At 39.3% G+C, this 22,812-nt stretch overlaps 1 protein-coding gene across 4 annotated transcripts in view; it reads right to left on the bottom strand.

The window, feature by feature from the left end:
- NINL (ninein like) overlaps positions 1 to 22,204 on the bottom strand; it is a 221,351-nt gene extending 199,147 nt beyond the window's left edge. For 2 of the 4 annotated variants that reach the window (XM_081033319.1, XM_081033321.1), the window contains exon 1: positions 21,771 to 21,998. The gene's annotated coding sequence lies outside the window, so the exon portion shown is untranslated. Of the gene's footprint in view, positions 1 to 21,770; positions 21,999 to 22,049 lie in introns of those variants that run through there. The other 2 variants (XM_081033320.1, XM_081033322.1) reach the window with 2 other exon arrangements.
- Between the last annotated feature and the right edge of the window lie 608 nt (positions 22,205 to 22,812).

Below are 22,812 nucleotides of genomic sequence, written 5' to 3'. Positions count from 1 at the left end.
TTAACATATTTCAGCATACACATATGTGTAGGCTAGTTGCATTCAGCTGCAAACCAGATGGAAGCAGCATTCTAAAAAGAAGGATAGGCTGGGGTAGTTGGCTTGGTTTCTAATCAGGAAATCCATTCTTTGATGACAAACGCTAGAAACATTTCTGTTACAATACCTGGAAAGCATAGTGAAAGTCAGAAATGGGTATTTATTGGTGAAATTAGCAGGCTGCTAAGTGGCTAATAATTTTATAATGTGTTGACCCCGAAAAGAATATACCTGCCTAAAAAGATCCCTTGTGGTTAAATGGGATCAAATTCACAACCAGAGTCTAGCAGTCATTGCTTATACTCATTGCTTATAGAGTCATTGCTTATAGCGTATGCATTCACATACCCTGCATTTCAGGAAAAAGCCATAAACTGGGCTTCCAAGCCTCTTGCATCATGTTCCTGCCCTGTTAGTCAGCCCTTAGAGCCCCTGGGTTTGAAATTCGACCATTAGAACTGAGACTTTCCCTGTCCAATTGGAGCTACACAGCTATATCCTCATTTGCATCTTTACCAACCAATCAGGACAGTGCTTTTGGACCAATCAAACTGTGAGGATTTGGAGTTCTAATTTGCATAAGAACAGACCAATCAGAGATGATGGGCAGGGTGTGATCTCTTCTCTGTATAAACCAGTTTTAGCTCTGTCTCGGTAGAGCACATATTCAATCTCCATCAAAGACTGCATTTCCCCATGTGGTGCTGCAACATCAGCTAAAGCTGCAACTTTGGCTGAGCTGAAATACTGAGGCCTAGGCACCTGGGCTACCTGGCCTGGGCCACACTCATAGCTGTGCTTTTCCACAGCCATGCTGCTCAATAGCCTTGCTATTTCACAACTGAGCTCTTTTCACTGAAGAAAAGTCTTTTACCACACCACAAATTGGGGATTCTTATTGGTGTTAAATTGGTGGCTATGACCTTTGGTCCACAAATGGGACTCTCACTGGAGAAATCAAAAGTTTTCAGATATGTGGATTTGCTTTAAAGCTACTCTTCATGCATGGAGGATGAGAATCCAAGAGGCCATGCTTATTTCCTAAACAACCTGTGTCCAGTCTATTTATTAGAAAATTTCTGGCTACTTGATGACAATTACAAATCCCAGCTTCATGGAAGTTACAGAATCTTCTCTGAGTGAAATTTTTGTGCAAAGCAGTGGTCAGATCACAAAAAAGATGAAAGTCTGGACTCCACTGAGGTCATGAAACAAGCTGCATATACAGTTTTTTGCCTCATTGCTATTAACTTTTGTTTAATCAATGCCTTTATAATGGACGGAATTTGGTCTGAGACGCCCTTTTATTATAATCAGAAAGCAAGGTTATAATGAGGGAGAAGTAACTAACCCTCACCCATTTCTAACTTCCTATGTAGCTAACATCCCCTTGCAAAAGGAACCTAAAATTTGTAAATGATCAAATTGGTTTAAGTCAGTAGGTAGCTCAAGACCTTGGAAGTCAGGTGGCCCTCATATATCTGTGCCAAAACAGGCACAGGAATTTTTGCTGAGCCAATGCCTGGGTATGGCATCCCTATCTGTTCCAGCAGCTGTTAATCTGCTTTCCAAGAACCTGGACTTCCCCAGAATCTTCAAGGGACTGGGACAGGATGTTTTGTTCCTCCAGAAACTACAGCCCCTGTACCTTTCCCAGTCTTCAGGGATGTCTCTTGTGTAGTTTAATGGCCCCTTTCACAGAACTCACTGTCTCCTTTCTCCTAACGTGCTCCTTCAAGGAACCTGAGAGTCTTAAAGCAGAAGAGAGGGAAGGGAGAGGTTCTATGAGAACTGAATAACAGTAGCAAAAATATCTCACCAGCAGACTTGCTGTAAAAGAAATGCCAAAACAAAAAAAACAACAGAAACAAAAAACAAAAATAAACTTCAGATGAAAAGGAAATATGACCAGAGGGAAAGCTAAAATTTCAGGAATAAAGGAGAAGTCACAGAAATGGTAAACAGTTACAGAAATGATACTATTTTTCTCTCAACTCAAAATGAAAATCAAAAACTTTTTTTAGATCCTTTAGAGAATGAGGTCACAAGGGAAGTGGCTGCCCTAAAAACTCGAGACAGGCATATACAGAGAAGCACAACTCTCCTGAAGCAGAGTTGGAGCCAGTAACTGATAGGAACATGGGAGGGATAACTGATGATTGAAAGAGACCAACTGTGGAGAGCTGGAATGTTCAAAACTGCTGGGGCCTACTAGTCTTGGTGTAAGGGTGAAACTCGGGAAATCAATGATTTAGACTTAGTTCAGTCACCTCATAGCTTACTATTCAACTATGAATAGTAAACAAGAGAAAACTTTGTTTTTCCCCTTCACTGCTTCATTTAATGACTGCTTAGTTCCCTTTCTTAAGACTATATATACCTTACTGATCTAATTAAGCAGCAGAGCATTAACCTGGAAAGAACAATTTCTCAATTCTCAGGCACCCGGACACTGGAATTGCAACTCCCCTGTAGCTTTTGCTGATTATGCATGAAACATTCCAGCCACTGCTGCTGAGTTTGAGATCGCATTGCGAAACAGACAGACCACAGAAGGCAGCTTCTCCCACTAGACCTTGGGAGGCAATTTCCCAACTGTCAGCCTTGAAACTTACATCACCACCTCACACTTTTCTTTGTTCTTTCCCCCACCTGCCTGCCTGACTATAAAACCTCTTGATTATTCTCATTGGGGGAAGGTGGTTTTTTCTGGACATTTGTCTCCGATCTTTCCTAGATGCTAGCATCTAGAATAAAGTATGCTTTTTTCCTCACCAACCCTTGTCACTAAAGTTCTTGGGCACCGGGCGACAAGCAGCGACAGTCCTGAGTCTGGAAACATTGGGAGGACTCATGGAAGAACACACTTTGATGAGCTTTACTTCCAGGAACCCCACCAGGTTCTCATGGTAAAGACCAGAGGGAAAAAAAATTTTTTTTCACGTTTTGGACAGGGGGCAGAGAAAAAAATAACCATTTTGAAAACAGTCCATAACAAAGGACTTCTCTCAAGGGAAACTATTTTTTTATTAGAGGCCAATCTGACCTAGGAGAAGGGCCATTTGACGAGTGGCGCCTCCTCTAGCCTTCCTGTCTCACAAAAGGGATGGAAGGAAAAGGAAAGGCTAGGACTCTAGTGAAGGGCACAATCCAGGCACACAGACCCACTGAAAAACTGAGATTGATTTTCAGTTTGTGATTCCAGAATGCTTCCCTCACCCAATACCTCACCACATCAGCAGGACTCCAGGACAACAGTGGATTACAACTGCGAGGGCTGTAAGACAGTCTCCATTTAAGATGGAGATTTTGGAGAAATGCAAAGATGATAGGGAGACAAAAAAAGGATACTCAGCATCTGAAGGCTCTGACATCTACAACTGTAGCAAACATTAAAACACAGCCTAACCCTAGCTAGATAAACCCAAAACTTCACACTAAAGGTCTATTTACTTCAGTTCTTATCACCTCATACATCAAGTGTGGCCTTCAACAAAAATCACAAGGCATGCTGAAGGCAAGAAAATAAAAACACAGAGACAAAACAAGCATGAGAACTCAATTCAGGTACAGCAAAGATTTTGCAATTATCAGACTGGGAGTTTAAAATTACTATAATTAATAGGCTCTAATGGGACAAAGTATACAACATACAAAAACAGATGGATAATGTAAGCAGAGAGATGTAAACTCTAACAAATAAAAGGAAATGCTAGAAGTCAAAAATATTGTAAGAGAAACAAAGAATGACTTTGATAGGCCTACCAAAAACTGGGCCCAGCTGAGGAAAGAATCTCTGAGCTTAAGGATATGTAAACAGAAACTTCTCAAACTGAAAAACAAGTAGAAAAAAAAACAGGAAAAATAAAAGGAACCTTTTTGATGTGAATGGTCTAAATACACCGATCAAAAGACAGAAACTGTCTGAGTGGATTAAATAAACAAGCCCCAATTATATGTTGTCTAAAAAAATCCACCTTAAATATACAGACACATATAGATTAAACGTAAAGGAACAGAGAAAGATATATCACACTAACACTAATCAAAAGAAAGCTGGAGTAGCTGTATTGATTTCTGTCTTTTGATTGGTGAATTTAGACCATTTGTATTGAACATGATTATTGGTATGTACTTGGATTAGTATCTACCATATTTCTAACTTTTCTATTTATTCCACTTGTGTTTTTTTTTAAATAAAACTTTTCTACCTTCTCTGGTTTTAACTGAGCATTTTGTATGATTCCATTTTCTCTCCTTTCCTAAGACAATATCAAAATTTCAATGTCTACTTACGCTAAAAAAAACTCTCAGCAAACTATGAACAGAATGGATCTTCTTTAAGCTGATAAAGAGCATCTCCAAGAAACCCACAGCTAACATCATACTTAAGAGTGAAACACAATGTTTTCTCTGTAAGATTGGGAATAAGGCAAAGATACCTGGTGTATCCAATTCAGCATCATATTGAAAAGTCCCACCCAATGTGATGAAAGAAAATAAAATAAAAGGCATACAGACTGGAAAAAGAGAAATAAAACTGTCCCTATTCACAATCCCAATAAATCTACAAAAAAAAAAAAATCTCTTAAAACTAATATGTGAGTTTAGCAAAATCACAGACTACAAGGTCACATACAACAATCATATTTCTTTGGACTAGGAACTGAAATTTATAAAACAATACTATTTACAAAACATGTAAAAAAAGGTAAATACTTAGGTATAATTCTAACAAAACGTGTAGATCTGTATGCTAAAAACTACAAAGCAGTAATGAAAGAAATCAAAGGAAATCTTAATAAATGGAGAGACACACCATGTTCATGGACTGGAAGACTCAATATAGTTAAGATGTCAATTCTCCCAAAATTAAAACTGCAATGAGATACCACTATACATCTATCTGAATAGCTAACATTAATTTTTTTTTAAGTTCTAATACCAAGAGCAGGCAAGGAATGCAAATGAAACTCTCACACATTACTGGTGGAAATGGTATAGCCTCTGTGGAAAGTAAGCAGTTTCTTATCAAATTAAGCATAGACTTGCCATATGACCCAGCAATCCCACATTATTTGCCCTACGAAAAGTGAAAACATGTTCACACAAAACCTACACATAAATGTCTATAACAGCTGTATTCATAACTCTTCAGAACTGGAAACAATCCTAAATGCCCTCCAACAGGTGAATGGATTGGCATACTGTAGTACATCTACACTTGGAAAGCTACTCATCAATAAAAAGGAAAAAATTAATTCACACAACAACATAAATACTGAAAGAAAGAAGCCAGTTTGAAAAGGTTACATGCTTTAATATTCCATTTATATGATATCCTGGAAAAGGTTAAACTATAGGGTCCAGAGAACACATCAGTAGTGGACAGGGCTATGACCATAAAAGGACAGCAAGAGTGTTTTGGGGAAATGGGACTTTGTGGTGACAGTTACACAAATCTATACATATGTTAAAACTCTTAAAACTGTACACACACATACATGTAAGTCAATTTTGGTGTATGCAATTTTTTTTTTAAAGGGAGGGAGGTCATCATCCAGAAACTTCTGCTTTCAGCCCTGTAACAAACCCTCCTGGAGGCAAAGGAACATTAATGTCTGCCTGCCATTTTGGAATGTGAAAAATGAATAAAACATGTACTGAATTTCAATAAATGATCCTGCTGCAAGTTTATAAACGCTAAGGCATTTTTACCTAGTTTTATTTAAAAAATTGTAACTTTACTTCTGAGAGTCTGTGATCATTAACTTCCCAAAGGATCTCAATCTTACTCCAATTTGAGCAACAATGGTCTGTGATGCAGATCGTTGAAGCTGCAATTTCCTTGTCATCCTGCAGCAGCAGCCCACACCTCAGTTTCAAACATGAGGACAGAACCTGCCCAATTAAATGGAAGTGGGTGTGTCAGCTTCTCTAGGGAGGCCACTGTGAAGGACAGAGGAGATGTGTGGGTGCAGATACATTTTGAGAGAAACAAACAAGCACTGAGGACTAGTAACCTAGATTTCTCTCTTTGAAGTAGGCAGTAAGACAGGCAGAGTAGAGACGTTTCTGAATGCTGTCATTTTGCCATTTTGAGTAGTTTCTTTTTGTGGAACAATTATTGCTTTTTATTTTTATTTCAGTCAAGTGATCTTAATGGTTGAGGGGGAAAAATTAAAAGGGCCCTAGGAGATTTCCTTAACACTATACTCAGAGCCATGCAGGTCTATGACTGTCTACTCTCTTTGGACAGTCAGAGCCACTGGACAGATGTCTCTACTTTTGACTACTTAGTCAGGTGCTTAGTTTTCCTAAATAAATCCTCTTCTGATAATACAAAACTAATATTCCTGAGCACTCATATACTGGGCACATTCCTGAGCACTTAGGAATTTAGCCCTGTGAGAAACTATTATTATCCCCATAATAAAGGAGAGGAAATTGAGGCACAGAGAGGTTAAGTAATTTGCCCAAAGTCACAGAGGTGGTAAGTGAACGTATATTAAGGTCTAACTCCACAGTTAGAACTACCAACCTTTACATGCCGCCTCATGACTACTAATAGCATACAAACAAACAAAGTAGTTTTGAATATTTAAAAAAAAAGTTTTCCATGAATAAGTATAGGAATCTAAAATCTAAATGTTACATAAAATTTCCCATAGCCAAGAGACCAGAGAGAGAGGCTGATAACTCCACTATTACATTCAGAATTTATTAAGGAAACTTACCTAGGAGGCTTACCATGGGAGGCGGGAAGACGACATTAGATGTTGAATCCCACCATGGAGGAAGGCATCCTCCATGCCTTCCTTCACCGCAGACTCTTTTCTTATATCTCCAACGCAGTAATAATATGTGAAAGATCAAACAGACCAGGTGCGGGAAGGCTCTGGTGCCAATGCAAGTTAACATCTACAGTGCACTGCCTCAGACAGAAACTAGTGGGAATCCTGTAACCATGTTTTCCCTAAAATAAGACCAGGTCTTATATTAAGTTTTGCTCCAAAAGATGCATTAGGGTTTATGTTCAGGGGATGTCCTCCTGATAAATTATGCCAGGGCTTATTTTCCAGTTAGGTCTTATTTTCGGGGAAACACAGAATTAGCCCAGGGCTGATCATATTCTAGAGCTCACTAGTGGAAGAGAAGGGGTTAAAGGGTACAGGTCCACCCAGATGTCAAGATGGCAGGTTCACTTTAAGATGAAGTCACTTATGTTCCACACACCAGAATTTGAGACAATGTCTCTTTTAACTAAAATAAAGCAGAAAGTCCTCATGTTATGCAAATATTTCATATTAGTAAACCTAATTATAAGGAAAGAACAGTACCTTGAATAGTGCTCAAAATTAAACAGAAATACTTCAGCCAAATATTCCATATCCCAGTACTATTCTACCCAACTATATGGAAACAGCAACACACTCTCTCTTTGCCAAGACCATGGTGTAACCTTTGTTTCATGTTGGCTATAAAAAAAATAAGAGAATAAAATAACATATCCTATAAAATCTATTTAGAAAACTGTAAGAATAATTTTCTCCTTTCTCATTATTATCCCAAATTTTATCTGAACTCCAGCCATGCAATTAGGAGCCTAAACACACATCACACAAGCACTATTGATAGTCTTTTCTCTCTACACGTATTTAAAAGTCCAGAAACTCCAATGGGGGATTGAATATTTTGAGTTTCTACTTAAAGAAGGAGCCTGCTGTGAAGGTCAGTGTCAACACCAACAACTCAATGGCTCTAAAAACAGATTCAGAATTATCAAGAACTGGGCCAGGCCGGTGGTGACTCAGGCGGTTGCAGCTCCATGCTCCTAACTCCGAAGGCTGCCAGTTCGATTCCCAGATGGGCCAGTGAGCTCTCAACCACAAGGTTGCCAGTTCAATTCCTCAAGTCCCACAAGGGATGGTGGGTAGTTGAGGGTGCTCAACTGCACCCTCCAGAAGTACGATTGAAAGAACAACTTCACTTGGAAAAAATCCTGGAAGTACACACTGTTCCCCATTAATGTCCTGTTCTCCTTCCCCAATAAAATCTTAAAAAAACAAAACAGATTTACCAAGAACAAATCATCTTAAATGTAGATAAAAATGTGGTAGTCCAAGAAAGCAGGCCATGGGGAAATCACTGTATTTTACTATTATAGATGCTTAAAGTCCATGCCAAATAAAATAAACTAAAACAATATGTCATAATGCTGGGCTGATGCAAAGTTCCCCTGAATCAAATGGGACTAGAGAAGACTAAAAATACTTTCCAAATCTGACAAAGGTGGGATTCAAGATCTAATGAGACTTGAAACACTACCACGAAAGTTTCCAACATTGCAGTGACTGGTAGTCCTAGGGAGCAGAGGAGCCCAGGAGCATCAGGCCACCTTAAATTCTATAAATCGTGCCTATTCCTGGTGGTCCCTGCAAGTATCCAGGGTAAAAATCAACTCTACACTGACTCAACCAGGAACCAGATCCAGTACAAGAAAGAAATCTGGAGGTGCTGGGAGTCAAGAAACAGAGGAACCTGGCCACACCCCTGTCCTTTACTGACACACGAGATCAGAGATTTGTCTGCTTAAAGAAATTGACTATTTCAATGATTCTATCATAAAAGACTTTTTAAAAAGCTCTCCTCTTTTAAGTCACACAATTTCAAAATTGTATGGTATCTTAAGTTGCTTTGTTCAATATCTTAACTGACTTGGGAAAACTTTTCTCACTTGACAAGTAGTGAAAATGAAGAACAGACCTTTGGAGCCCAAAGACACTTCAAGAAATAGGAAGCACTAAAACTAGCATCTGTACCAAGGCAGGACTAGGCGAGGGCCCAGCCCATCTCCTTTATGCACACCTGGAGAGTTCCCTACACTCCCTCCATGGGGAGATTCTGGAACCATCACTGGCTAAAAATCAGGCTTCTATTCCTTGAGACAGGAATCAGAGAAAAGGAGTTTGGGGTTGGTGGAGATTAAGATAGAAATGCAGTCCAGAATATAGTGAGTTTCAAATATCTAGGAGGCATGGAGGTGGAAGAGCAAAGGCAGCTACTGTGTTTCCCCGAAAATCAGACCTAGCCTGACACTCAGCTCTAATGCATCTTTTAGAGCAAAAATTAATATAAGACCCGGTATTATATTATATTAACTATATTATATTAATTATATTAATATTATTACATTATATTACGTTATATTATATTATATTATATTATATTATTATTATATTATACCGGATATCATATTATAGTAAAATAAGACCAGGTGGGTACTAGTCAGGGGGATCACTTCAAAAATTATATAAATGTCTACCATGATATACACCTGACATTAACATAAAATAACACTGAATTCAACTATAATTGAAAAATGTAAAAGGGAGGACAAGATAAAGGGGAGTAAGAGGTTCAAAGTTCCAGGCACAAAACAAACAAGTCTGGGGGATGTAATATACAGCATAGAAAATATAGTCAATAATATTATGATAACATGGTATGGTGTAAGATGGCTGCTGGACTTATCATGTTGACCACTTCTTTAACATAGGGAATATAATCATGCAGTTTTGAAAAATGGCGGCGTGAGGTGAACCTCTGTAAAGCTCCCCTGAAATTTACAACGAATCGGACAACAATAACTCCACAAAGGACTCCTTGCACAGCAGACAGGCAAGACGAAGAGGCCCAGTACTGAAATAAAATCCAGGTGGGAGAATGGCGCGAGCGGGGGAGGAGAGAAGGGAGAAGTGCAGAGACAGAGCCACGCAGGCGCAGGACGCAGACCTAGCTCAGTGCTCCGAGCTTGCTGCTCCTGGATCTTCCGCAACTGCGGGAGAGGGAAGGACTCGGACTGCTAGGGCTCTGTTCACGGCCCACAGGGCTGAGGGGGCAGCATATAGCACAGCTGAACCCAACGCTCACAGCAGAGACCTCGGAGAAAAGACTGAGGGAAGAAGGCTGAAAACGGTGGTTTAAGCCCTCACTGCCGAGCAGAGAACGGAAGCCTTAGGCACGGAGACTAGCCGCCCCCTTCCTACCCTCCAAAAATCGCCCGCCCCCAACTGCCCGGTGCTAGAAGCTGAACAGTAGCAGTGTCACCTCAGAAAAACAGAATATTTGCTTTTCTGAGAAGTGGACTGCATACACAGACTCGCAGCTCAACTAGTTCTGGCAAAGGGGAGGGAGCTGTGGAAGCAGGACAGGCTGTGGTGGTGGTCGCCACCATTGCTCTGGGCCACCTCTCACAACTCACCCCGCCCCTGGCCCCACCCATCTGGGCCGATCCCTGCAGGAGTAAACAGAACTGCTGAAACAAACGGGCTCTGAATCTGGTGCAGAAAGAGCTTTGGAACTTCAAAAGCTCTCCAGATACCCATACAGACACTGCGCCCTGTGACCCAGGTGAACTACTAACAGAGGAGAAGCCCATCTCCCAGGGAATCCCCCCATTGTGTTAGAAGCTGGAATAGTGCAGAGAAAACACAGCACTACCGTGTGACAGAGAAAAACAAGACTGCACTCGGAGAGAAAATAAAACATTCTAATAACAAGTACTGGAAAACAAAAGAAAGACCTCTTCCTATCAACCTGTTGCAGAAGCCACTCCTATAGATGTCTAGGAAGAGAAATAATATATCAGTAATTGCCATGAATAACCAAGGCAACAAGATAGCTCAGAAAGAAAGTGAAAAGTCTCCAGAAAAGGAACTTAAAGCTATGGAAATATGTGAATTAAATGACAGAGAAGTCAAGATTGCAGTTCTGAAAAACCTCAAAGAGATGCAAGAAAACACAGAAAAGCAATATAATGAAATCAGAAACACAATCAAAGAACAAGATGAGCATTTTACGAAAGAGATTGAAATTTTAAAAAAGAACCAAATGGAATTTCTGGAGATTAAGAACTCAATAGAAGAAGTTAAGAGTGAATAACCAGCTTAGGTAGTAGAGTTGACCAGATGTAGGAAAGAATCAGTGACATCGAAGATAAAAACCTGGAAATTACACAGATGGAAGAAGAAAGACACTTGAGACTTAAAAGAAATGAAAGAACTCTACAAGAACTTTCTGACTCAATCAGAAAGAGCAATATAAAAATAATGGTCATACCAGAAGGAGAAGAAACAGAGAAGGGAACAGAGAATATATTCAAACAAATTGTTGATGAGAACTTCCCAAACTTGTGGACAGAACTGGATCCTTGAATCCAAGAAGCAAATAGAACACCTAATTATCTCAATCTCAACAAGCCTTCTCTTGGGCACATTGTATTGAAGACATCTAAAATCAACGACAAAGAAAGAATCTTGAAGGCAGCCAAAGAAAGAAAGACGGTAACCTACAAAGGAAAACCCATTAGATTATCATCAGATTTTCAGCAGAAACTCTACAAGCCAGGAGGGACCGGAACCAAATATTCAAACTATAGAAAAAGAGAAATTATGAGCCAAGAATAATATATCCAGCAAAGATATCCTTTAGATATGAAGAAGGAATAAAGACCTTTCCAGACATACAGAAGCTGACGGAATTTTCTAATACACGACCTGCTACAAGAAATACTATCGGAGGCTATTCGACCACCATCAACAGGGACAATTTGTGGCAACCAAAATATAAAAAGGGGGAGAGTAAAGTCCTGAACTGGAATATGGGAATGGAGAAAGTAAGCGTGCTGAAGAAACTGGAATAGTCTAAATATCAAACTTTCTTTTACATAAACTTAACAGTAACCACTCAAACAAAATCCAGAACTGAAATATATACTGTAATAAAAGAAGAAACAGAGGGAAACATCATAGAATACCACCACACAGAAATAATAGACAACAACAAAAAGGCAAAAAAACAATAAAAGACACAGCCTTACCAGAAAACTAAAGATAGAATTACAGGAAATATTCACATATGTAAATTACACCCTAAATGTAAATGGACTGAACTCACCAATAAAAAGGCACAGAGTAACAGAATGGATCAAAAAACTAAACCCAACCATATGCTGTCTCCAAGAGACACATCTCAGCTACAAGGACAAGCATAGACTCAAAGTGAAAGGGTGGAAATTGACACTCCAAGCAAATGGTACCCAGAGAAAATCAGGTGTAGCCATGATGATTTCCGATGAAACAGACTTCAGGGTGAAAAAGATAACAAGAGACAAAGATGGATATTTCATAATGGTAAAGGGGACTATACAACAAGAAGACATAACATACATCAATATTTATGCCCCAATCAGGGAGAACCGAAATACACCAAGCAACTACTAACAGAACTAAAGGGAGAAATTGACCAAAACACAATTATACTAGGTAACTTAAATACATCATTGACAGCTATGGATAGATCATCCAAACAGAAGATAAATAACGAAATAGGAGCCGTAAATAACACATTAGATGAAATGGACATAATTGACATATATAGAGCACTTCATCCTAAAACATCAGACTATACATTCTTTTCTAGTGTACATGGCACATTCTCAAGGATGGACGATATATCGGGACACAAAATCAGCCTCAGCAAATTTAAGAAGATTGAAATCATAACAAGCATATTCTCTGATCACACAGCTTTGAAACTGGGTATCAACTGCAAAAACAAAGCAGGAAAAAACACAAATACATGGAGATTAAACAACATACTTTTAAAGAACAACTGGGTCAAAGAATAAATTAGAGGAGAGCTCAAAAGATACATAGAAACAAATGACAATGAAAATACATCCTACCAAAATTTTTGGGATGACGCAAAAGCAGTTTTAAGAGGGAAATTGATATCATTACAGGCCTATATCAAGAAACAAGAAAAATCCCAAATAAATAACCTCATGTTACACCTTAAAGAACTAGAAAAACAAGAACAAGCGAAACCCAAGGTCAGCAGAAGAAAGGAAATAACAAAAATCAGAGCAGAACTAAATGAAATAGAGAACAAAAAGACAATAGAAAAAACTAATGTGACAAAGAGCTGGTTCTTTGAAAAGATTAACAAAATCGACAAACCCTTGGCTAGACTAACTAAGATAAAAAGAGAGAAGAAACTAATTAACAAAATCAGAAATGGAAAAGTGGAAGTTATCACGGACACCACAGAAATACAAAGGATTATCCAAGAATACTATGAAGGACTATATGCCACCAAATTTAATAACTTAGAAGAAATGGACAAGTTCTTAGAAACATATAGCCTTCCAAGGCTGAATCATGAAGAAATGGAAAATCTAAACAGGCCAATCACCAGTAACGAAATTGAATCAGTCATCAAAAACCTTCCCAAAATCAAAAGTCCTGGACCAGATGGCTTCACTAGTGAATTCTACCAAACCATCAAAGAGGATCTAATACCAATCCTGCTCAAACTCTTCCAAAAAATTGAAGAAGAGTCAGTACTCCCTAACTCATTTTATGAGGCCAACATTACCCTGATACCAAAACCTGGTAAGGACAACACAAAAAAAGAAAACTACAGACCTATATCTCTGATGAATACAGATGCTAAAATCCCAAACAAAATTTTAGCAAATTGAATACAACAATGCATTAAAAAGATTATTCATCACGACCAAGTGGGGTTCATCCCCGGGGCACAAGGATGGTTGAACATTCGTAAATCCATCAATGTGATACATCACATAAACAAAATAAAGGACAAGAATCATATGATTATATCAATTGATGCAGAAAAAGCATTTGACAAGACACAATATCCATTTATGATTAAAACACTTAATAAAATAGGTATAGAAGGAAAACACCTTAACCTAATAAAGGCCATATATGACAAACCCTCAGCTAATCTCATAATTAATGGTGAAAAACTGAAGCCCTTTGCTCTATGTTCAGGAAAATGACAGGGCTGTCCCCTATCACCTCTGCTTTTCAACATAGTGTTGGAAGTCCTTGCCAGAGCCATCCGGCAAGAAAAAGAAATAAAAGGCATCCAAATTGGGAATGAAGAAGTTAAATTATCACTCTTTGCAGATGACATGATGCTATATAAAAACCCTAAAGACTCCACTAAAAAGCTATTAGAAACAATCAACGAATACAGTAAAGTTGCCAGGCTACAAAATCAACGTACAAAAGTCCATTGCATTCCTATATACCAACAATGAAATCTCAGAAAAGGAAACACAAAAAACAATTCCTTTTGCAATTGCAGCAAAAAGAATAATACCTAGGAATAAACTTAACCAAGAATGTGAAGGACCTATATGCTGAAAACTAGAAGACATTTTTGAAGGAAATTGAAGAAGCCATAAAGAAATGGAAAGACATTACGTGCTCATGGATTGGAAGAATCAACATAGTTAAAATGGCCATATTAAACAAAGCCATATACAGATTTAATGCAATCCCCATCAAAATCCCATTGGCATTTTTTAAAGAAATAGAACAAAAAATCTTCAGATTTGTTTGGAACCACAAAAGACCCCGAACAGCCAAAGCAATCTTAAGAAAAAAGAACAATACTGGAGGTATCACACTCCCTGACTTTAGCTTGCACTAAAGGGCTACAATAATCAAAACAGCATGGTATTGGCAGAAAAACATACACATAGACCAACAGAATAGAATACAGAACCCAGAAATAAAACCACATAAATATGGATAGATAATTTTTGACAAAGAAGCTAAAAACATACAATGGAGGAAAGACAGCCTCTTCAATAAATGGTGCTGGGAGAATTGGATAGCCACGTGCAAAAGAATGAAACTGGACTGTTATCTGTCACCATGTACCAAAATTAATTCAAAATGGATCAAAGAGTTAAGTATAAGACCTGACACAATAAACTGCATTGAAGAAAACATAGGTACTAAACCTATGGACTTTGGGTTCAAAGAGCATTTTATAAATTTGGCTCCAGAGGCAATGGAAGTAAAAGCTAAAATAAACAAATGGGACTATATGAAACTTAAAAATTCTGCACAGCAAAAGAAATCATCGATAAAATAAAGAAGCAACCAACTGAATGGGAGAAGATTTTTGCAAACAGTACCTCCGATAAAGGGTTAATATCCAAAATATACAAGGAACTCATGAAACTCAACAACAAAAAAACAAACAACCCAATTGAAAAATGGGCAGAGGACCTGAAGAGACATTTCTCCAAAGAGGACATACAAATGGCAAATAGACATATGAAAAAATGCTCAACATCACTAATCATTAGAGAAATGCAAATACAAACCACAATGAGATATCACCTCACCCCAGTCAGAATGGCTATCATCAACAAGACAAATAGTAACAAGTGCTGGAGAAGGCTGTGGAGAAAAAGGAACCCGCATCCACTGTTGGTGGGAATGCAGTTTGGTGTAGCCGTTATGGAGGGCAGTGTGAAGGTTCCTCAAAAAATTACGAATAGAATTACCATATGACCCAGCAATCCCTCTCCTTGGTATCTACCCAAAAAATCTGAAAACATTTATCCATAAAGACACGTGCACTCCAATGTTCATTGCAGTTTTGTTTACGGTGGCCAAGACATAGAAACAACCAAAATGTCCTTCGATAGATGAATGGATAAAGAAGTTGTGGCATATAAACAGAATGGAATACTATTCATTAGTAAGAAAAGATGATATAGGAACATTTGTGACGACATGGATGGAGAATGGATAAAGAAGTTGTGGCATATAAACAGAATGGAATACTATTCGTTAGTAAGAAAAGATGATATAGGAGCATTTGTGACAACATGGATGGATCTTGAGCGTATGATGCTAAGTGAAATAAGTCAGACAGGAAAAGCATAGAACCCTATGATTTCACTGATATGTGGTATATAAACCAAAAACAATAAAAGAACAAGACAAACAATGAGAAACAAAAACTCATAGACACAGACAATAGTTAAGTGGTTACCAGAGTGTAAGAGGGGAGTGAGGGGTGGAAGATGAGGGTAAGGGGGATCAAATATATGATGGAAGGAGAACTGATTCTGGGTTGTGAACACAAAATGGGATTTATAGATGATGTAATACAGAATTGTACACCTGAAATTATGTAATTTCATTAACAATTGTCACCCCAATAAATTAAAAAATATATATATATGGTAATAATTATGTAGAGTGCCAAGTGGGTATTTTTGAATAACTGTGATGTAACCTGAAGCTAATATGATATTGTATGTTAGCTATATTTTAATAAAAATCTTTTTTAAAAAATATGACAAATAATTATATGCCAACAAATTGGACAACCTGGATAAAATGGATAAATTCCTAGAAACATACAATCTTCCAAGACTGAATTAGAAAAAAAAAGAAAATCTGAACAGACTAAAACTACTAACAAAATCGAATCAGTAACCAAAAAAATCCCCACAAACAGAAGTCCTAGACTAGATGTGTTTACAAATGAATTTTACCAAACATTCATAGAGGCATACCTTCTCAAAGTATTCTAAAAAATTAAAGAACGAAGTCTCCTAAACTTATTTTATGAGGCCAGCATTACCGTGGTACCAAAATTGTATCAGAACTAATTAATGAATTCAGTAAAGTTGCAGGATACAAAATTAATATTTAAAAGTCAGTTGTATTGTTATACATAAATAATGAATTACCAGAAAGGGAAATTAAGAAAACAATCCTATTTACAACTGCAGGAAAGATAACAAAATACGTAGGAATATGTTTAACTATGAGATTAAAAAAAAAAATCTGTACTGTGGGAAAGGGTGCTGAAGTGCTAGCAGGTGTTGTTTTGTGAAATGTTGAACCTTTGACTTCCTTGAGTGGTTTGTGCTCCCAGCAAGGCAAAACTTGCTACTTTGAGAACACAGAACCAGACAAGGTCAGGAAGTGCAGAGCTGGACAAAAAACAAGCCCTTGTTCATGCAAACATTGTAACTACTTGATTGCAGACAGTTCTGTTACTTTTTGATGCCCTTTGTATATAAGCTGCAAAAATAAACTTGGGGTGAGGCATTCTACTTAGAACTGCGGCAGTCTACTTAGAATTGAATGCCCTCCCGATCCCATCTTTGTCTCTCTTCTTTTTTCTCAATCCTCACTCCCACTTCAGGGACTGTTCGTCTCGTCGGCAGGCACCTACACTGTACTCATTATTGTTAGACATTGTAAGAAAGAAATTGAAGAAGACTTAAGTAAATAAAAAAAATAAAATAAATGTATACTCCATGCTTATAGGAGTAATTACAAAAAATTACTAGGAAAAATAATAATTTTTCCTAGGAAACATTAACATCGTCAGAATGTCCTTACTACCCAAAGCAATCTACATATTCGATGCAATTCCTATCAAAATACCAATGGCATTTTTCACAGAACTAGAACAAATAATCTTAAATTTTATGTTGAATCACAAAAGACCCCAAATAGCCAAAGCATTCTTGACAAAAGAATAAAGTTGAAGGTATACTACCATGTATCAAACTATATTAGAAGGCTGTAGTAATCAAAACAGCATGGTACTGGCATGAAAACAAACACATAGATCAATGGAACAGAATAGAGATCCCAGAAATAAATCCATGCCTATATGGTCAATTAATCTATGATAAAAGTGTCAGGAACACACAATGGGGTAAAGACAGCGTCTATAATAAATGGTGTTGGGAAAACTGGATATATGCAAAAAAAATGAAACTAGGCACACCATATACAAAAATAAACTGAAAATGGATTAAAAACCTTAATGTAAGACCCAAAATCATAAAACTCCTAGAAGAAAACATAGGCAGTAAGCTCTTTGACATCACTCTTAGCAATTTTTTAAATGTGTTTCCTTATATAAACAAAAGAAAAAAATAAACAAAATAGAACTAAAAAAGTTTTTCACAGCAATGGAACCATCAACAAAACAAAAAAACAATCTACTGAATGGGAGAAAATATTCACTAATAATATATCCAATAAGGGGTTAATATCCAAAATATATAAGGAATTTAAACAACTTAACCCCCAAAAAACAAACAATCCAATTTAAAAATGGGCAGAGGACCTGAACAGACATTTCTCCAAAGAGGACATACAGATGGCCAATAGAGATATGAAAAGATGTTCAATATCACTAATCATCAGAGAATCAGAGACACACATTAAAACCACAATGAGATATCACCTTACAACTGTCAGAAAGGCTGTCATCAATAAATCAACAAAAAGTGTTGGTGAGGGTGTGAAGAAAAGGGAACCCTCGTGCATTGTTGGTGGGACTGTAAATTGGTGCAGCTGCTATGGAAAACAGTATAGAGGTTCCTCAAAAAATTCAAAATAGAACTACCATATAACCAGCAATTATATTTCTGGGTATTTACCTGAAGAAATCCAAAATACGAATTCAAGAAAGTATATGCACCCATGTTTATTGTAGCATTATTTGCAATAGCCATGATATGGAAGCAACCTTATTGTCTACAGATGGGTAAAGATGATGTGGTACCTATATACAATGGAATATTACTCAGCCATAAAAATAATTAAATTTTACCATTTGCAACAACATTGATGGACCTGGAGGGTAAGTGAAATAAGTCAGACAAAGACAAAATACCATACGAATTCACTTATATGGGGAATTTAAAAAACAAAATAAACAAAGAAAACAAAAATAAACTCAGAAACAGCGTACAAATTAATGGTTGCCAGATGGGAGGGGGCTTGATGAAATGGGTAAAAAGGTGAAAGTGATTAACTAGAACAAATTGCGTTACAAAAAGTCATGGAGATGTAACGTACAGCATAAGAAATGTAGTCAGTAATATTGTAATAAATATGCATGGTAACATATGGGTACTAGACTTATCAGGGGATCACTTTGTAAATAATATAAATGTCTAATCACTATATTGTATACCTTAAACTAATATAATATGCTAATGTTGAAAAATAAATTTTTAAAAAGAGCTACAAAAGCTAATCTCCCTCTCCCTCCAGAAGTGAGACAGCTACTACCAACGTGACAATATGCAGAAGAGGAGCAACTTGCGGCCCCCAAGGCTGGCTCAGCCACTGGAACAACCCATCTTGAAGCCCTGAATTTTTTATCTGGGACCTCCCTAATTGTTTAAGCCAAGACTGATTAGGTATTCCATCACTGGCAGCTAAAAACTGATGAACATCTACAAATGTAAAATTCTTTAGTGGAACCTTGAAAATCTAGAAATTGTGGAGAACGATTTCCTTTCAGATCTTTGACAATAAATGATGACTATGTTCAGAAACTCCAACACACCAAAATCTTAATTTATTAAACAAAGGAGATCCCAAAATAAGGTAACTGGATCAAAAGGGAATGTCTCATATCACAAAAAGAGTTGCGAATTTTCAATTTTGTCTCGTGAAATACAAAATAACAGTCAATGCACAAAGTTTGAGTGCATCAGAATCACCTGTAAGACTTTCATTCATTTGAAAAACAAATGATTTCAACTCAAGGCAGACTATGCACCAGACTTTGAGAAATTAGAAGCCATTTATCCCCTTGAAGTCTAGAAAGGGACAATACAGGTTTAAGAAAGACTGAAAAGTGCAACCAGGCAGCACAAGGGGCATGCTCCAACTTTTGTCAAAAGATAAAAATAGAGAACATGCTCCATGAGATGACTCTGTCCGACTCTTCATTAAGATGACAGTCAGAATCCTTTGGTAGGGAACTTTGATCAAGAGGCTCAAGGTTAGCCTAAGGATGGGGAAGGAAAACTATCTGCTACCACTGCCCTCCAAATAGCTCCAGGTGGAGTCTGACCCAAAGTTTTAGCCTCTTGCTTATGATTAACCAAATCTCTGCCCTTGAGCCTGAATTCCTAATTTGTACTTGAAACCAAAGACTAAGCTAAACCCAAATCTAGACTCCAGTTACAGCCACTGCCGCTCAACCTTTACAGAATGACCACGGAACTGGGAGCAAAGTGGCCATGGCATTGGAAATGTCTTTCTAGTCGGGAGCAAGGAAAGGGCACAGACCTTTCTTGAGTCAGGCAAGGAGAGAGTATCTAGCAGCCACCTGTTCAAGGCAAAACCCAAACCTAAGAGTCCAAGGTAGAAAGAATGTGGTCACACGCCCCAAGTCTCAAATGCCACATTTCATCTTCAAAGGGGGTAAAAAATAAACAGAACCATCCACCAACCAGGATCTAAAGTCACTCACCAAAGGTTCATAAGGACTCAGAACAAAGGACACGCTAACACTAAGGGATTTACAAAATGCTGTCATATATACTGTCAGTTCATCCATCTCCAAGCAGCCCTGCAAACCACAGTATATGGGATAAACACAATTTAGAGAAAAACAGTTTTCATCAAAGTTTATCCATTCCTCAATTTAACTTCTCAATTCCTCAAACTCCTCAATTAAAAAAACTTTTAAACCCTAACTTTTCCTTTAAAGTGTTCTTTCTAATTTGGTAGTTATTAAATGTTATCTGAAGTTGAAGTTCTTCGGAAAAGGTTATTTTCTCATTCTGCAAAAATAATTATCCCCTAATTTTTAATGAATCTGAACTACATTTAAACACACATGTCCCCCTTCTATTTGCCAGTATTGACCAGTTAAACTTGTAATTGTTTTAAACTACTAGATGATGGATAAACCAAACAGGAAAGGAACAGCACAGTGATAGCCAACTTCTCTAACTGCCTTAGCATTTTTATTTTAATATACATATACTTTTGTACACAGCTATAAAAACTGTGAGTATGCTGACAGTGTTCTGTTTAACACACCAGTTTTAACTATCATTAATTTTTTAAAATCTTCTTTTAAAAGTATTCTAAGTCCAATGTGGAAACCATAGCACAGGCCTCTAAAAGTCACCACCACTCATAATCCTTCCCTCCTATTGACAGTGTTGGTGGTGGTACCTTGAGCCTCACTTGACCTTCAAGCCCTCTAGCTTCATAGTTCTTTCCCTGGATCTCCTCCCAGTTCCACATTTGGCCTAAGTCACCTAGAGCAGAAAGGATGCAAGTGACCCTTCTTCACTTCCACCTTGTGCAAACACACAGTCCTACACAGAGCTTTTAACAATGCAGCAGGACACCGGTCTATGAGCGCGAAACACTCAAAGAGATTGGACAGACTCCTATATGGCATTTGTGACTGAGCACACTGATGGGAGGAAAAGGGGCGATTCTAGTACAATAGATAAAACTCACAGCAGACTTTTCCGCCCCGGAGAGTGGCGTCGTACGTCAAACAATTTTTTCAAATGCAAACTTATAAAACAACAAAAGGAAAGAGCTACAAGCTACAACCTAAAAAGTTGTTCTATAGTGGGATGCAATCTTATTTATAGATGAGTCTGTGAAATAATTCGATGTGTCAGAGGAATGCGGCCCTCGCGTTTTGCAGGTGACAGGGGAAGCCTGAAGGGACTTGGCAACAGTGGGATGGGCAATAAAGGCACCTGGCCGCCTTCAGCGACGCATGTGGGGAGCAAAATTAGGCTGCAGTGGCCCACGTCTCCCCAACCGTCTATCCTCCACGTTCCCAATGAAACCACTGCCTTCGCCCCATCCTGGATCGCTCGCCGGGAGTTGAACGTCCACTTTAGCAAAGGGGCCGGACGCTGCAAACCCTGCTCAAAGAAGCACCGACACTTCAGAAACGGCCTCTATTGTAGGACCTGGTGTTTAAAGTCTTGGTCAAGCAGCCGGACTCCCACAGGTCACGTTACTTCAGAGTGACCCCACCCAGAGCCCTCTAGGACGACGGGAAAGCGGGACACTACGTACCACCGAACCGGGGCGCCCAAACACAAGGCGACGGGAGAAGGCGGGCCCCACGCTGATGCCAGCCCCGGGCGCCCAGGTGAGGGCAGAAAGGCTGCCGCGATTTCTAAAACCCGTCTCCGCTCCGCCCAGCGCGGCGGGTCAGGACACTGTCGTCCCACCTGACTTCTTGGGGCGCAGCCGGAGTGATGCCACCCACGCGGCTCCGCGGCTCCCAGGGAGGAGCGCCGCCGGCCCAGCCTCCGCGGCACGTGCGGTCCCGCCCCGCCCGGCCCTGCTCACCAGGACACGGGTGTCTCCGGTCTCCGCGCGCGGCACAGGGACGGGGGCCAAGGGCGCTAAGATGGCCCGCGGCTCCTCCCCCGGTCAGCCAGCTGCTCTTTGTGCCTGGAGGTGCAGATGCCGGGCTTCTCCCATCCACCGAGGGGCCCCTCGCCATGCGCAGCTGGCCAAACGCGGAGGGGGCGGGGTGTAGGTCGGGAAGAGGAGTGGAAGGGGCCTGAGGGGGCCGGAAGTGGGCGGAGCCGGCGGGGTCCCAGGGGAGCTGGCGGGCTGCTTAGGGAATGTGAAGAGGTGTCAGGATGTCAGGTCTCTGGTCCCGCTCCCCACGAAAGAACGCAGGACACAGTGAGGCCAAAAAGGAACACCCACGGAGCCATAAGTAGGGGACTCATATCACTATACTGGCGGCTGGGTTGGAGACCCAGGAAGCAGGAGCTGCAGCCTGCTGCCTGCTTTTCTGCCAACCTACCTCACTTGCTAGCTGCACTCCATCACTGCCAGCCACCATTTGCTTGCTAGCCCCCATTTTTTCTGCTAGCATAGCCATGGCAGTTATATTAATGGCCAATGGCTCACTGATTACAGCTGACAGCCGACTAGCCACAGCTGATGGCCATCCAATCACAGTTGATGGCCATTTACTACCTGAGTGAGCACCTTTCCACGTGAAGCCAAGAGCCTGGAAACTGCACTCCTGGCTCTGTCCCCACAGGAGGGTTGGTGGGAGGAGAGGGGGAGAGGAAGGGGGTGGCAGCGGAAGCAG

This window comes from Rhinolophus hipposideros (genome assembly GCF_964194185.1).
Source record: "Rhinolophus hipposideros genome assembly, chromosome: 22".
Classification (NCBI taxonomy): Eukaryota; Metazoa; Chordata; class Mammalia; order Chiroptera; family Rhinolophidae; genus Rhinolophus; species Rhinolophus hipposideros.
This window is presented reverse-complemented; position numbering and strand designations above follow the sequence as displayed.